We start from the raw sequence: 14,726 nt of genomic DNA, 5'->3' as shown, positions 1-14,726 counted from the left end.
AACTTCATGAAGTCCTCCCGGTAGCTCAAAATTTTAAGGATGTTAGATTGTCTACTTATGGTTGAGAGCATTATGAAAGATATTTTCAATGTTTCTTTACTAGGTGGTTCAAGCCTCTCTTATATTTATTCAGAATCCTGCACAACAGTCCTACACAATTTGAAGAGAACCAATTTAACCAGGTGGAAGCCTGCCATTTGATAATAACTCAGCAGTCATAGCAACAGTCTCCCAGCCATGGCAAAGAATTTGTCTTTGTTATTTTGCCTCAAAATACAGCCTAGGAATCATAAGCTAACCTCAGCATCTCTATAAAATAATTAATAGTGAAATGAAAGATTTTCTGGTTTTGTTTTCCAAGATCTATAACAGTATTGAAAATAAGTATGCGATACGAGTCTAGATGCAGAACAGCTGTTTAGGTTGTAATTGTTTGCAGTGATAGAAGTCCTTTTTCTTGACTTACTTCAAGTTTTATTTTAAGAAAGATCTTTTCATTTGCAAATGCTGAAAAAAACAACCCATTTAGTTTAGGCATGTTTGTATATGTAGTTATGTATGGGGGTATATATATGTATGCATATATTTTAATTTATTTTTTATTATTTTGGACTTTAATAATAATATTTTCAGCGGTTTCCATATGAAGCAAGTACTTTATTTTCACTAATTTCGTATGTCGGATGTGCTGTTAGTTGATGCCTGTAATTCCTAAGCCCAGGCATATGATCCATAAAATTGATGTTCAGTTCAGACTGGTCATCTGCTGCTGCTGCAACAGATGATCATTTTTGAGTCCCAATATGAGCAATAGGGAGGGAATAACCATATTATATTTTTAAACTGTTTAGCCATGTTTTTAAAGAGGATTTTTTAAATAGATTTGCTTTAATTTTGGAGTCTCCAAAATAGTACTTGGTGATAAATTGCCAAGATGCTTAGTGAAGTTACTGAACTTGTTTCTGAAACATTTATGATAAACAGTTGTGAATCCTCATTGAATTAAAAATTAGTTTCTGTGCTTAAAAAAATACCATCTTATAATACAGGAATAATTTTAAAGATCATAAAGTTTAATTTGGATTCTTTAGTTTTATTTGAAAATTCTTAGTGTATTCAAACAATACTCTGGTAAACTGAGCTATAATTTTATGGATTTGTGTGGCAAGCATAGGGTAGCGGGGGTGGGGGGCTCCTGAGAGAAGCTGCCAAAATCTTCTGCAGTGTTTAATGGAGACAATGTCGGCCGGCACCGACGTGGATCTGCTGCTGGACAAAGCTGAGCCCATCAGCAACATTGTTAGCACCTCTGTGATAACAGAGGGAAGGAAGGAAAAAAAAAAAAAAAAAAAAACAACAAAACGCAACCTTTACAACTACAGCTGTAGACAGGAGTGAGAATATGTGCGAGCAACACCTCGGCACCCGCCGGGGCAGTGCAGAAGCGGGGGGGGGAGGCGCCAGGGCTGCGATTCCCCGGAGCCCGGGATGAGGACCGCCGTGCCCTGCAGCCCGCGGAGGAGCCGCACCCGAGCGCGGCGTGCCTGGAAGGTGCTGTGCCCCGTGGGAAGCCCCTGGCAGAGCCTGCGGACCCATGGAGAGAGCAGCCCACGCTGGAGCAGGGGAAGAGTGAGAGGAATTCTACCTCTGAGGAAGAAGGAGCAGCAGAGACGTGTGTGATGACCTGACGGCGCTGCTCTAGGTGTGGCTGAGCAGGGAAGAGTCGGAGAATTTGGGAGTTTAGCCTGGAAGAAAGTAGGAGTTGGAGAAAGGATGTCTTTTAATAGTTAGTTTTGGTTCTCATTATCCTACTTTAATTTGCTTGGTTATAAATTAAATTAATTTCCCTAAGTCAAGTCAGTTTTATCCAGGACTGAGTGATCTGTCCCCACCTTTACCTTAATTCATGAGAACTCCATGATATTATCTCTCCGCTGTCCAGCTGAGAGGCCAAGTGATGGAGTGTCTTTTGTGGGCACCAGGCATCTAGCCAGAGACCACCCACCATGTAATATTATAATATTAACAATTTTTAAAGCAATTTTATTTTTTGTAATAAGTGAATCATTAATCTTCTGTTATTTACACATCTTAACAATTTCACCAGATCTTAAAGTTGAAATTTTAATTTTTACACACACTGTTTTGTTAAACTAGCACCAGTATTAGCATACTAGAAGATTCTAATGCAAAAATTCTTTACCTTCATCCAAGATTAAAAAATATTTCCTAGGTTAGGAACATCCATCAGGGATTTATTTAAGAATAAGATAAAAAGTGAACAAAAGGACCTTGTAGAGCAGAAACCTTGTTATAATAACAGGTATTTAACTAATTGACGTTGCTCCAATGAGTGCTTTATCAAGTTACTACACTTTCACCAGATTTCATTTAAATTATTCCATTTTGAACGTGGTCACCAACTATGAGATTACAACTATGCTCTGTAAATTCTTCTCCGATACAATAATGTGTACACCAAAGTTGGTAAGCTTCTACATAAAGGAACCAGAGAATCATTATTTCGAAATCCACAAACCAATGCTTGAAATGCTCAGAGGTAACTGGATTCCTGTCTGCTCATTTCACGTAAAGCACTGAAGTCAGTTTTTTTTCATAGATTTTTTGGAACATGTAGGATTTCAGCAAGTTTCATGTGTTTGGTCTGTAGTCTAGCCTGGACTTGCAAAAATCCAAATACAAGGCAGTTAGAGTTAATGTTTCTGCTGGAGTATCAAGCCATATGTGTCTGATTGTGTCTGGAATATCCTGAGTTTTTTGTCCTGCCGATGTATTTAACCTGCTGGTCTAGGGATATTGATGTGCCAGTGCTTCCAGGGACACTTTTTATTTAGCCTCGGAATAAATTGTATCAGGACTGTATCTTTTTCTCTATCTTTAGAAGGATCCAGACAGGGGCTTTCACACTACTGAAACTATGTGCTACTGTTCAGATTTGGGAATGGGCAGCTCTGAAGTCTGTAATATCCCTAATGTGACTTCAGATCATTGGTTGAAAACCATGAACTGAAGCAGCTTGTGGCAGTGAAGCCTCACTGAAGGCAGGCCTGCCCCTGTTGAGAAGGCTGTTTGCTTAAGGCTGGTTTTGGTGTTAGCTTTTGACAAAGGTTAAGCAGCTCCCTGCTACGAGTGTTGGCTGTTATAGACCACAGTACTTAGGAATTTTATTCTTCCCTTGCTAATACAACTGCAGAAGAGAACCACCTAGCTGCTTAACTTGGACATAAGCATTCTGTTAGAGACACAATAGAGAAAGAGTATTATTCCTAGGTAATCAGTGAACAGAAATTTAACCCAAAGAGATTTAAACAGACTTTTTTTCAGCACACTTAGGAACAGTAGAGAATTTTTCTACTAAGTCAAATGACTGATAATTTTATTAATTTTATAGATATTTCTATTTTTTAAGTACAATAGATGTTTTCACTACACACCTGCTGTTCAGTTTATAAAACACTATAATATTAGAAAATAATTAAAATAGCTATCAATAATGATGAATTTTATGCATCCCTAATGAGTTAATTAAAATGACACTAATGTTTCCATTTTAATAAGAATGCTGCTATTCTGCTGCTGTCAATGAGATGAAATTATTCGGGCAGATTTTTAACACCTTACCTTGATGCCCGGTGGACATAACAACAGAAATTAAGCACATGTAATTAATACCAACAGGAAAAAAAATAATTGTTAAAAGCAATAATTGCCATCTGTTCTTGTCAGTATTATTAATGTGCATAGAATAGCCTTTATTGCAAAATAGCTTACAACTGTAGTGTTGACAAAACTTGTTTCTTTCAAAGTAGCTGGACTTGCAGTAAGGAAGGTACGGTGAGCAAACAAATTCAAAATGTTAACACAGCCTAAGAGTATTGGTGTATCAGCTGATTTATAATTAGTTGCAGCTTGCAAGGAGTGCAGATCTCACAGGAATAAAACCACAGTACTACTTGTGGATAAGGTGCTGAACCATTCATGTGTTATACTTTGATATCTTGTAACTGCTACAGTTAATCTGGCAATGTAAGTTTGATTTCTTATTTTCTGAGGAAAAATTATACCTTGCTTCAGTTTCCATAGCTACTAGTGTTCAGTTGATGTATTTGCTATGCAAAAATAAGCCTTTTTTCAGTTTTGTAAATGTAGTATATTCTATATTGCAAGGCTTTAGAATAATTTTCTTGGCCTAGAAGGAGCAATTTAATGCAGTTTAGTAAAATGTTACTTTACAATTAGTTATTACCAGGTTCTCTTCTAACATAGTTACCTAGGGCTTATTTGTGTTCTCAGGTTATTGCCAGATTCCTAGTCTCCTGAATCTCTTTGAATCTGGTAGCTAAATTCTGCAACTTGGCAGAGGAGTAGAGATCTGAAATGATAGATTCTTACAAGATTCTAGTTCAGTGTGATTTATGTAAAAAAAAAAAAAAAGTTTGGGTAAAAATAACATTATTTTATTCTTTGTTCTCCATAATAAAGAGTGAGGATGTTCTGTGAGCTGTGGCAGAACTCGGAGCAGTGAGCCTGTTGTGGATGTCCTATGCCTGTAGCTCACAGACGTCTTTTGTCTAGCTTGAAAGAGCCAAATGCTGCCAGTTCCATGGAGTGCTGAGGAATGTGTGCTGGATTCTTTTATTGGCACAGGATTCAAATTACAGTTACTTGTAGTGTGTGGAGAAATTAAACATATGTTGCTATTCAGGGATGTATAGCTTTAGCTAAATGTTTATAGTCAGATTTTCCCATGCTGAAAAATGTTGGAGGTACTTTCTGAACTGAGGCAACAGACATGTTTCTCTTGAGCCAGTGAGCTCTGCAACTTAACAAATTCATAGAGAAGTTCAGAAAGGTATCAATTTAGATGATGAAATGGAGATGCTATCTCTGAGCAAATAACAAAATCAGGCTTTTTACTAGATTTGAACAATTTGTTTGTAAATGCAAGTGCATTTGGTTTGAACTATGTTTTTAATGTGTGTGTCATGTCATTTTTTTCTATATGCCCATTTTGTTATTCTGGTCGTGTATTACTGTCATTAATTTTTTTCAGTTGAATTTAATTTTAATGCCAATAGCTCAAAATAAATACTTTTAAACAACAGAGACTGTAAGAGATCACCAAGTGTGTCCTGAAATCAACTCTCTAAAACTCTTACATGTTTTGGTTTTCTCAAAATACATTTAAGATTGAATTCTTCAAATTGCTTGTTACTAGGAGATTACCATCCATTTCTATATGGGGGCAATGTAACACAGGAGTTTTTTCCTATGATTTTAACACGGTTATAAATTGCTGTTCCTAAGGCATAGTTTGCAAAATATTAAGAAAATGAGGGCACTTTAGATTCAGTTAATCTGAAAAGAATTTCAGATTAAAAAATGTTCAGTTCAATATATAGAGGCTAATGACCAGAAAAACTCAATACTTCTAGAAATATTTTGTCTTCATATAGTAATTTCAACCAAGGAGATGAAATGGCAAATTTCATGCAAGCAATAGTGACATTTCTTAGTTCAGCATTCAGAATCACTGGACATAAATATTTTGCTGATGCTGACAAAGAATTTATATATTCCTTTTATATTTTCTAGCTTGCAAAGCAAGAGTAATCACTTAGAGGAATTCATAATTCTTAAAGGTCTGGTCTTAAATCTCTTACCAGAAATTTGCCTATGATAAAAAAAAAAAAAAAATGTTAGAAAACCTTAACTTATTCAACAGTTGTGTGGTTTAGATATTCCCTTGCACTGGAATAAGAGGCTTGTGGCAACAATTGCATTACTTTAATAGGTCATAAAATAAATGCTGGTGGAATAGCTCAGATTAAATTACATGAGTAGATGTCAGTAGACTCACTGGTATAACTGATCCTAATTATAGTAGTGTGTGTGCAGGTTATCCCCTATACCATAGGATAGTGATTAACCCCACAATTATGTGCAGTAATTCTGTAATATTGTGCTATATGAGTACCTTTAAACATATGACATTATTAAATAGCTAGACTTTATAAGTTTATAAATCCATGTACTAAAATCAGTACAACTATGAAATTATCTGAGTTTAAGGCACAGCCAGCACAACTAAGAAGTTATGTGTGTTTAAGGCATATACTGTCTTCCTAAAAGTCAGAATATATATAAAGGGAAATGTCCAGACTTGTGACTTGGAATTGCTTTATAAATTTTTTTTTTCCTAAAAGCTACATTCACCTAGATGGTGAGTTTTACATTTAACTTCTCTTTTTAAAGTGATTCTCTGCTTTTGTCTTGAACACCAGGAGTATCACTAGATGATCTTACAAGAGAGTCAGTTTGGATAGCCTTACAAGGTCATCTCTTTTTAATATAAAGAATTATGTCTGCAGATAAGTTCATATCACTGGGCCAAATTCTAAATAGAGAATTGTCTGATGTTTAGTTTCCTAAAGAATTACAAATGCTATACCAGATTAATGAAATTTATTATGCCACTCATTATCAGACCATACTGTTTGTTTCTTATAATTAGCATAAGTACAAAAATAATAAATAGACTTGCTTTTGTAAGCTAAGCAGTCCCTTGTTTTCTTCAGGAAGCTGTGGTGTTAATGGATACCACTGATAAAAATAAGGAAAAATTATCAAATTTTTTCTATTTACTGAAATACAAAAAATAATTGAGAACTTCTATTTGAACTCTTGCTCCTGCTATGCTGAACTGATCAATGGGGAAAACACCCTGAATGAGTCATCCCTGAAGAGCACAGCAATTTTGTTTGTTGTCAACTGACGCAGATGTTCATTTTACATTAATTTTCAGTGTTATTCAAGCAGCTTTCAAATTAATGTAATCAATAACATTAATGACCTTTAAAAAGCAAAGGAAGTATTAGCAATGGAATATTAAATATAGAAACCTTCTGTATTTGATATTAAGCTGTCTGTCAAACTTACAGCTATTTCTAAAATGGTGAACACTAAGAAAGATATTAAATTTGTTAACCAGATATGGAAAAACCATATGTATGGCAATAAAAACTAACTTTCTCTTCATTTCTTCATACATACAATTTCATTCCTCTAGTTAGCTGTATGCCCTAATACAAACATCTTTTGATTATAACTTCTTATGTATAGCATATGAAAATGCTTTGCAGGTGCTGGACTCTAAAATTGTCACTTCAGCTACCATTCAAATAGACACAGCAATGCAATTTCATCAACACTATAAATCCTTATGCTTCCATTGTCTTTATGCAGCTGTCTTGAGGACCATATGTACATGTAATTATATAGCTGTATTACACGTATCTTTTCTTCCTCTTTTCTTTGTTTTCTTCTTTTAAGTATGACCATTCATCATGCTCAAAGTCACTTAGTTCATTTTTTCTGACAGGTCTCTGTACAAACTAAGACCAAATACTATGACTTTGAGAGAGACATGGATGGAGCCAAGATATGATACTGAACCAACACTGGAATATCAGTTACAGAAAAAAAATGTAATGGCCCATTACTTAGGTTTTTGAAACTTATATTTTCTTCATTGTCTTATATTTTTAACATAAGCGTAGTGATTTCAAAGGCTTCAGAAGGATATAAATAACATAATTACAATGCTATTTCTGTAGAATAATGCATGGGTCAAATTACGGTCATGGTGATCACTGTCATATTTGGCTTGCTGTGAGATACCTCTTATTCATTCATCATCTCTGATGTGTGTTTTCTAATTATTTAAGTGTTTCATGCATTTTTACTAGGCTATGAGCGGGTTATTATATCTGTGCTATCAGTAACGTATAGGTAGATTTCCTGTAAGCCTCATCCTCAATATTTTTATACTATTTTACTGTGTGTAAGCTAAAAAAGAGAACAAAAATAATAAGCCCCCCAAAACAAAACCCAGCAAATAAAAAAATAAAACACAAAAAACCCCATAATAATGTCCACAAATGGGGTTTTCCAATGTTTTGAGTAATGCTTTATTTTTCTGTGTTTCCATTGGAGCTAGAAGATACTGATTTTTATATGAGATGAAAAATTAGGAGATGGGAAAGATAGCAAGAATAACTTTAGTTGTAATATTTTCCCTTTTTCTTAACATTTTGGTAGTATTAGTGTAAGGGGATGTGGGGCTTTTTTGTGTGTGTTTTCTGGAGTTTGAGATTTCAAATAGAAAGGTGTTTAATATTAGTTGTTGTACCCTATTGTACTACTGCATGTGTTATGATCATAATTTTTTTCCTGAAATGATAGTTGTTCCTCCCCACCCCCTAAGCTGCAATATATGGGAATCGCTTGTCATTCTCTTAGTTTTTCAATAATCTAGACAGGTTCAGGAAAGTTCCCTAAAGTTTGTGTAGCATTTAAAAATAGGCTTCCTGCGCTTCTCTAATGCAAAACAGTCAATGCTTTGTATGTTATATTTATCATTCTTAAATTTTGTTTTCCTTTTAATATGTAAACCATTTTCCAAGGGGAATTATCATTTAATTCTTTTGCTTTCCACTTACTACTTCATTTCAGTTTTAAGTCATCAGTGCATTTGGCAATTCTACAGCTAGTTTCTCTGTTCTAGTAATTTATGCAGATTAGAAGCAATGAAGATCTGAAAACTGACTCCCCTGTGGCTCTTTTGAACACTTTACTTTCTAATCACTTTACTTTAATCAGTTCTTTATCTGTTCCCATGTTTAACCTGAATCTTTCCTGCTTTCAGTTTAAGATGAAGACTATCATTTGAGACATTATCAAAGACTTTATGTAGATCCAAATTATGTTGCTTGTACTCCCATTATCAATTGTATTTCTAATCTTCTCAAAAATGGAAGGTGACTGGTTGTCAGGATTTAAATTTCTTTAAAAGTACTATGAAGATAAAAAATTGTAGTTTACACTACAGCATAAAACTCAGTTAAAGATAAGAGTCAAGTAATTGTCAATAATTTAAAACAAATATAGATTAAGGTCAGTTCTCTTACTTGTTCCCTTTCAGTGATATCATGTGTCATCAGTGTACACATGATGTACGTGCACACAAATATTGTCTGTAATGAGGCAGGCAAAGCAAAGAGTATGAATTACTTTGCAGTTCCAGCATATGCAAAGCAAATTACTGTAGAATTCTTGAGGGCTGCCAAGAGACTTATGTGCTATTGGTTCTAGCAGATCAGATGAGACTGACTGTTTAGGCAGACAGAGAAATGAACTTCAAAGCTTTTCTCCTCTGCTCATTGCCAATCCTCATGTTAGGTTGCAAGATCATTCCAGATGTGAAATACCTTATTGGACTTTGAATGTGAGTGATCTTCTGCTGAGCCCAAGACTGATGCCTGTGATTATAGGTCATAATATGACCTATCAGTATTCATTAGATTTTTAATTTTCAAAACATATTCTAGACCTAATCATGTTTAGAATAATATCTTATGTAATATGGGATTTTTTTTATTTATAACTGAGAGCATTCAAGAGTATAACTGAGCATTCAAGTTAGAAAGCCTGGAAAAAACCAGAATAAGAGCAAAACTTACATCTATGTATTCAAACTTTTTCTGTCCGGTGGTTAATGTCTGATCTATCACAAAAGGATTTTTATGTTGAGAACTGTGGAAGCAGGTTGACACTGATTAAGTTCTGAGTCACTTAAGTCAGATTTTCCTACTTAATTCTAGCATGAGTATCTTTTCCAACCTAGATAATTCTGTGATTTTGTGATCAAAATTATAAAGCTTTATTTGAGAATCAAAGGATAAAATTGAGGATAATGGTTATCTTTTTCTTACTTTGATTACAAGTAAAATGGAATAATGGGAATATGTTAGGGATTCAGGATTGACATGTAATTCAGGATACATAGCCACTTGCACAAATTATTCTGATACATTCAAAGTTATAATGGATTTAAAATGCAATAAAATTAATACAAATTGATTCAGTATCTGAAGAGAGCCTACAGGAAAGATAGGCATGGAGTTTTACAAGCACATGTACTGACAGGGAAAGGGAGAATGGATTCAAACCAAAAGAGAGTAGATTTAGATTAGATACCAAGAAGAAAGCCTTTACTGTGAGGGTGCTTAAGGTGCTAGAGCAGGATGCCCAGAGAAGTTGGGGATGCCTCATCCCTGTAAGTGTTCAAGGCCAGGTTTTATGCAACTGTGAGCAACCTAGTCTAATAGAAGGTGTCCCTGCGCATGGCAGGGGTGTTGCAACTAAACGATCATTGAGGTCCCTTCTGACCCCACCTATTCTGTGATTCTATGAATCGCTGATAAACTGTCAGAATTTAGGTATGTAAGTTGAAAAGGCACATGTAATCAAACACATGTTGAAGCGAAGACACTGACGGAGTATAAATTCTACTGCCTCACAGTCACCTACCCAGACTACCCTGGGATGCACTCTGAAGATTAACAGGTTGAAAAACCCCACCAAGTTGTTCAAGTAATAGCTGCAGTTCAAAAATTGCCGTTAATGAAACACATTATCTTTTATTTTTAGGGATGCCAGAGTTCCTCAATGTTTAGTGAGGCATAACAGAAAATCTGCGTTCTAAAATATATTAGACTTTGCATTTCACAGTATGTAAAATGAATGCATTTGACAGGAGTGTTACAGATGAACACATTCTGAAATAATACCTCAAAACCTCATCAAAATGTGTAAAGACAGAAGAACTTGGTAATGATTTGGAAAGGTCTTTTGCTCACTCTGCTCTAATACAGTGTGCAATGAGTGGCTACCATGGTAACATCCTTAATTTAGCAATCTTCAGATCTACTCTGGCCTCAGTTTTATGAACTTCTTTTTCAAAGACCAATGCTAAAATAGATGTTTGCCACCCATAATTATAGCTATTAATCACTTTAGATAATGCAAGGATGTGTCAGCTCTACATTTACCTAGAAGCATATGTTTGTGTGATGGAAAGGTCCATACAATCAAAAACATATGCTCAAGTTTGGAAAAGTAGTACTCCCTTGCAATGAGAATAGCAAAAGATTAGTCAACATTTACAGTAAAAAGATCCTTTCTGTTTGCTACAAAATCAACTCCAATACCCCCAAATAGAGGAACATCAATGACAGTATCAAATGGTAAAAGAAACAGCAGGTGAAAAGAAATGGAATTTTTAGTTCTTTTAGAATGCAATTGAACAAAAAGAGGAAGAAACTTTTTAATTAAAAATACATCCTTCCTTTATAATGAGAAAATGGCTCCAAAAAGTTTGAATTTCCCAGACTATTTTTCATTGTGTTCAAATGATTTTATCTTTCTTATCCTTCATACTACAATGTATTATTTTAGCACATAATCCTTTGGAGAGAATATCTTTGCTTACAGCTGAGAGTGTATCCCCAAAATAGGCAATTTATCCATTCTTCAGTTCCCAAAATAAGGAGTTATCTGCCCAGAAGTCATTTCCAATTATCATTGCAAACACAATTTGTAAGGGTAAAAGATGACTGATTCCAGTCCATAAACAAGGATATGTTTCTTTCAATAGTAAATTTTTGAACTTCATCAAATATGCATAATCTGTAAACTTCTACATTTGTGGTTTTTTAAGTGTTTGTATATTTTTAAGGTTTGCAGGCAAAAAATACTTGATTTAGAAATATATGGATAACTCTTTCAAAATGGTGTTTATACCCCAAACTATAATTGTAGCACTTCCACATTTGTGTATATCTGAAATTTCAGGTTAGTATTTTCTGTATTTATTTTGGAATATTCAGTATCAGACTATTATGTTATTGCAGTAGAAATTTATAGTCATTCCTAAGGTCATAACCTCTTTGAAGATAGGGGACAAAAGCTGTACTAAGTAATGAACAGGTTTTAATGCTGAATCTCCTTCTGCCAAAATATGGTTCTCAAATTTTCTGAACAGAGGTGAGAATGCCTTTGCATGATATTCCAATCAGTAATACAGTGTTTTAAATGAAACTAAACTCCTTTTTCTTATCTATCTTATGTTTCTCAGTGTTTCAGATTATAAAAGCTGACATACTAACATAAGAGTAGTTACTACCCTTTTTTTCCCCACAGAGGTAAATCTGCCCCATTTTTTACTACATGATAATTTCTTTACTAAAGATTAGTAACTTAATTTTTGACACAAGTTTTAAAAATAAAAGATATGTAGCTATAAATTGGTTTATAACATAAATATGAAGGCGCTTACTAGTGTAGTAAATAGTGTAGGAAAGAGCAAAACCCTTTTTTCTTATGTTTACAAATAATTTTTTTTCCTCAACACTTCTTGTACTTTCCCACTCAGCTATTTTCTTTTTTTTCCCCTGAAAATGCTGTCACTAAAAACTTTGTTCATGGCAGAAATGAAAATATCTTATTTTTTACCAAAAAGACTCCTGCAAATTTTGCTTTTGAAATAGAGTGAAACACTGCTATCATCTGCATATGCAATCTTGAGGGCATTATTTCATGTTTTCACATTGAAGGCAGAAGGAAAGTTTCAGTTATCATTACAGTACTTTTAAAGTGATGAAAAGAAATGAAAAACAACAGATGCACTGAAGTGAGACAGTAAATTTGATGTGCTCTTATCAGAAAGCTGCATTTATGAGGCTTCCACTCTGTTGGGATATGCCTCCAAATGCTACAACCTAACGGGAAATAAGGCAAAATTTCTACAAAACATGTATTCTGTGATCACTGAAGTCATGAAAAGAATGGAAAATAAGTTAATTTTAGCTCTGGAAATAGATTTGTTTCCTTGTGTGTTTCCTGAGTTTGTAAGTTCAGAATAAGTTATTTAATAATAACTTATGCAGAATAAGTTATGCAGAAAATGCAATCAACTTTTAAAAATAGATTACTAAATAGGTACTAGAAGCAATTAGTAAATGTTTTTCTTAAGTCTTTGTATGCACCTTACAACAATATCATACACTAAATTGCAAAGTATTTATTTTCATATCTTTAGTGTCATAACACATCTGAGAATATTGTTGTGCCAGGCAATATTCAATTGGAGTAATAAAAAATGGCCTTGATCCATCAAAACTTAAACCAGAGGTGCTAAACAAGAGAGAAAAGGTGAAGAGGAAAGGGAAAATATACAAGAAAAGGCTAGACTACAAAATTCTCTGTAAGCATAGTCACTTGGATTTCAGATATTGTTGAAAATTCTGTTGCTAGCACTTAAAACAAGTACTGAAATATGCTTAGACTAATAAAGGTGTTTTGACCATAAATGCAAAAAGAAGTGGGAGGTCAGCACTTAAAAGCTACTTGAATCACATTGAGATAATTTCTTTTAACCTTTTTGCAATTCTTAGAGCATATCATGTTTCATGAACCCTGCAGCTTCCTTGATGAGAATCAGAGAAATACACAGAGGGCAACCTAATTAAGATTAATCCATATATATTTAACTAAGTAATGAATGTGGTTTCCTTTACAGTATGTATTCTGAGATATCACTAATAATACCTTATCTTCTTTGAACAGGTAAATATCCTGTTTCCAGAAATTGACAAAAGAAATTGCAAGAGACTTCAAAGGTAAGGGCCTTCCTAAAAATCCTTCATATGATCATTTCTTCTGGTTTATCAGGAAAAAAAATTACTTTTTGACTGTCTGGCGGATAAAGAATTGCAGATGGCATTAATTGACATAGACTTCCTCTTTGAGAAGTCTTTACATATGCAAGAAAAAATTTTGCTTTACCTTTGATTAAAAGGATAAGCTTAATTTGGTAACAACAGAAAAAGGATTCATGTGTGAAAATAAAATATTAAACTCATAAGAATTTTACTATATTTTTCCTTGTGAAAGATTAAAAGAATACTGTTAAGCTACTAGAAAATTAGACTTGGTAAGAATTCTTTTTTAATATGAAAACTTCTTAACTTCACTTTTTTAAAACTTTCTACTTGATACAACTTTGTTTTATTCCTCTAAGAACTATAAACTTGAATTTAGTTTCAGAGATTTAATTAATTTTGAGAGCTCTTTAGATTTAGAATACATTTGGTTTACATTCAGTTGTGGGGAATAATTCAGTGTCATATTGTGTTCAGACTTCTGTTTGTGGTACTCCATTGTTCTTCAGCTACATCCCCTGTAACAAATAGTTGCTGTTTAAACCCTTCTGTTCATCCTTACAAAAAATATTCATATCTCTCAAGGACACGGCTAACAGAAGAGAAGTTTTCACTAAAATTGTTATTTTTAAGTCATCGAGCTAGAGAAGTTGACAAGGACATTGTGGTCTACCCTAAACTTTGATTTGTTAAGCAGAGAGAGCAGTAATTATTGTTCCAGTCATCATCTCTGTGCCTACTTTATTTTAAAACACTGGATATTTTAAGATCCTGTCACATGCCATTTATGTATATGTTTTAATGCATACGCTGACAATATAAGAGTTCCTATATCAATATGTAGCCATACTTTTCTACTCTGCTTTAAAAAAATGTCCCATAATTTGTCTTCCCAAAACACAGCGAATTAATTAGATATTAATGGAGAGGTTCTGAGAAAATTCCACAAGTTTTTGGGGATTGTGCCAGATATCATCTGAGTACTGGACATTTATGGACAAAAACATGTGGGAAGAGTATCTAAGCTGAGACAAAAAAAGTCAAAGGCTCATTTCAGAACATGCTGTATTCCCAGACTGACTAAAAACTTCAAGCGTGGTCTTATGTCCCAGAAGAATTCCTGAAATATTCAGCCTTTCAGTA

At 34.1% G+C, this 14,726-nt stretch overlaps 1 protein-coding gene across 29 annotated transcripts in view; it reads left to right on the top strand.

Annotated features, from left to right (window-relative positions):
• Positions 1-14,726, top strand: part of TENM3 (teneurin transmembrane protein 3) — a 1,286,597-nt gene that overhangs the window by 167,108 nt on the left and 1,104,763 nt on the right. For all 29 annotated transcript variants that reach the window (XM_085578773.1, XM_085578775.1, XM_085578777.1 and 26 more), the window contains one exon: positions 13,489-13,541. The gene's annotated coding sequence lies outside the window, so the exon portion shown is untranslated. The remainder of the gene's footprint in view (positions 1-13,488; positions 13,542-14,726) is intronic.

This window comes from Lonchura striata, chromosome 4 (genome assembly GCF_050655825.1).
Source record: "Lonchura striata isolate lonStrDom1 chromosome 4, ASM5065582v1, whole genome shotgun sequence".
Taxonomy (NCBI): Eukaryota; Metazoa; Chordata; class Aves; order Passeriformes; family Estrildidae; genus Lonchura; species Lonchura striata.
Note: the sequence above shows the minus strand (reverse complement) of the source record. Positions and strands in the feature narration are given on the sequence as shown.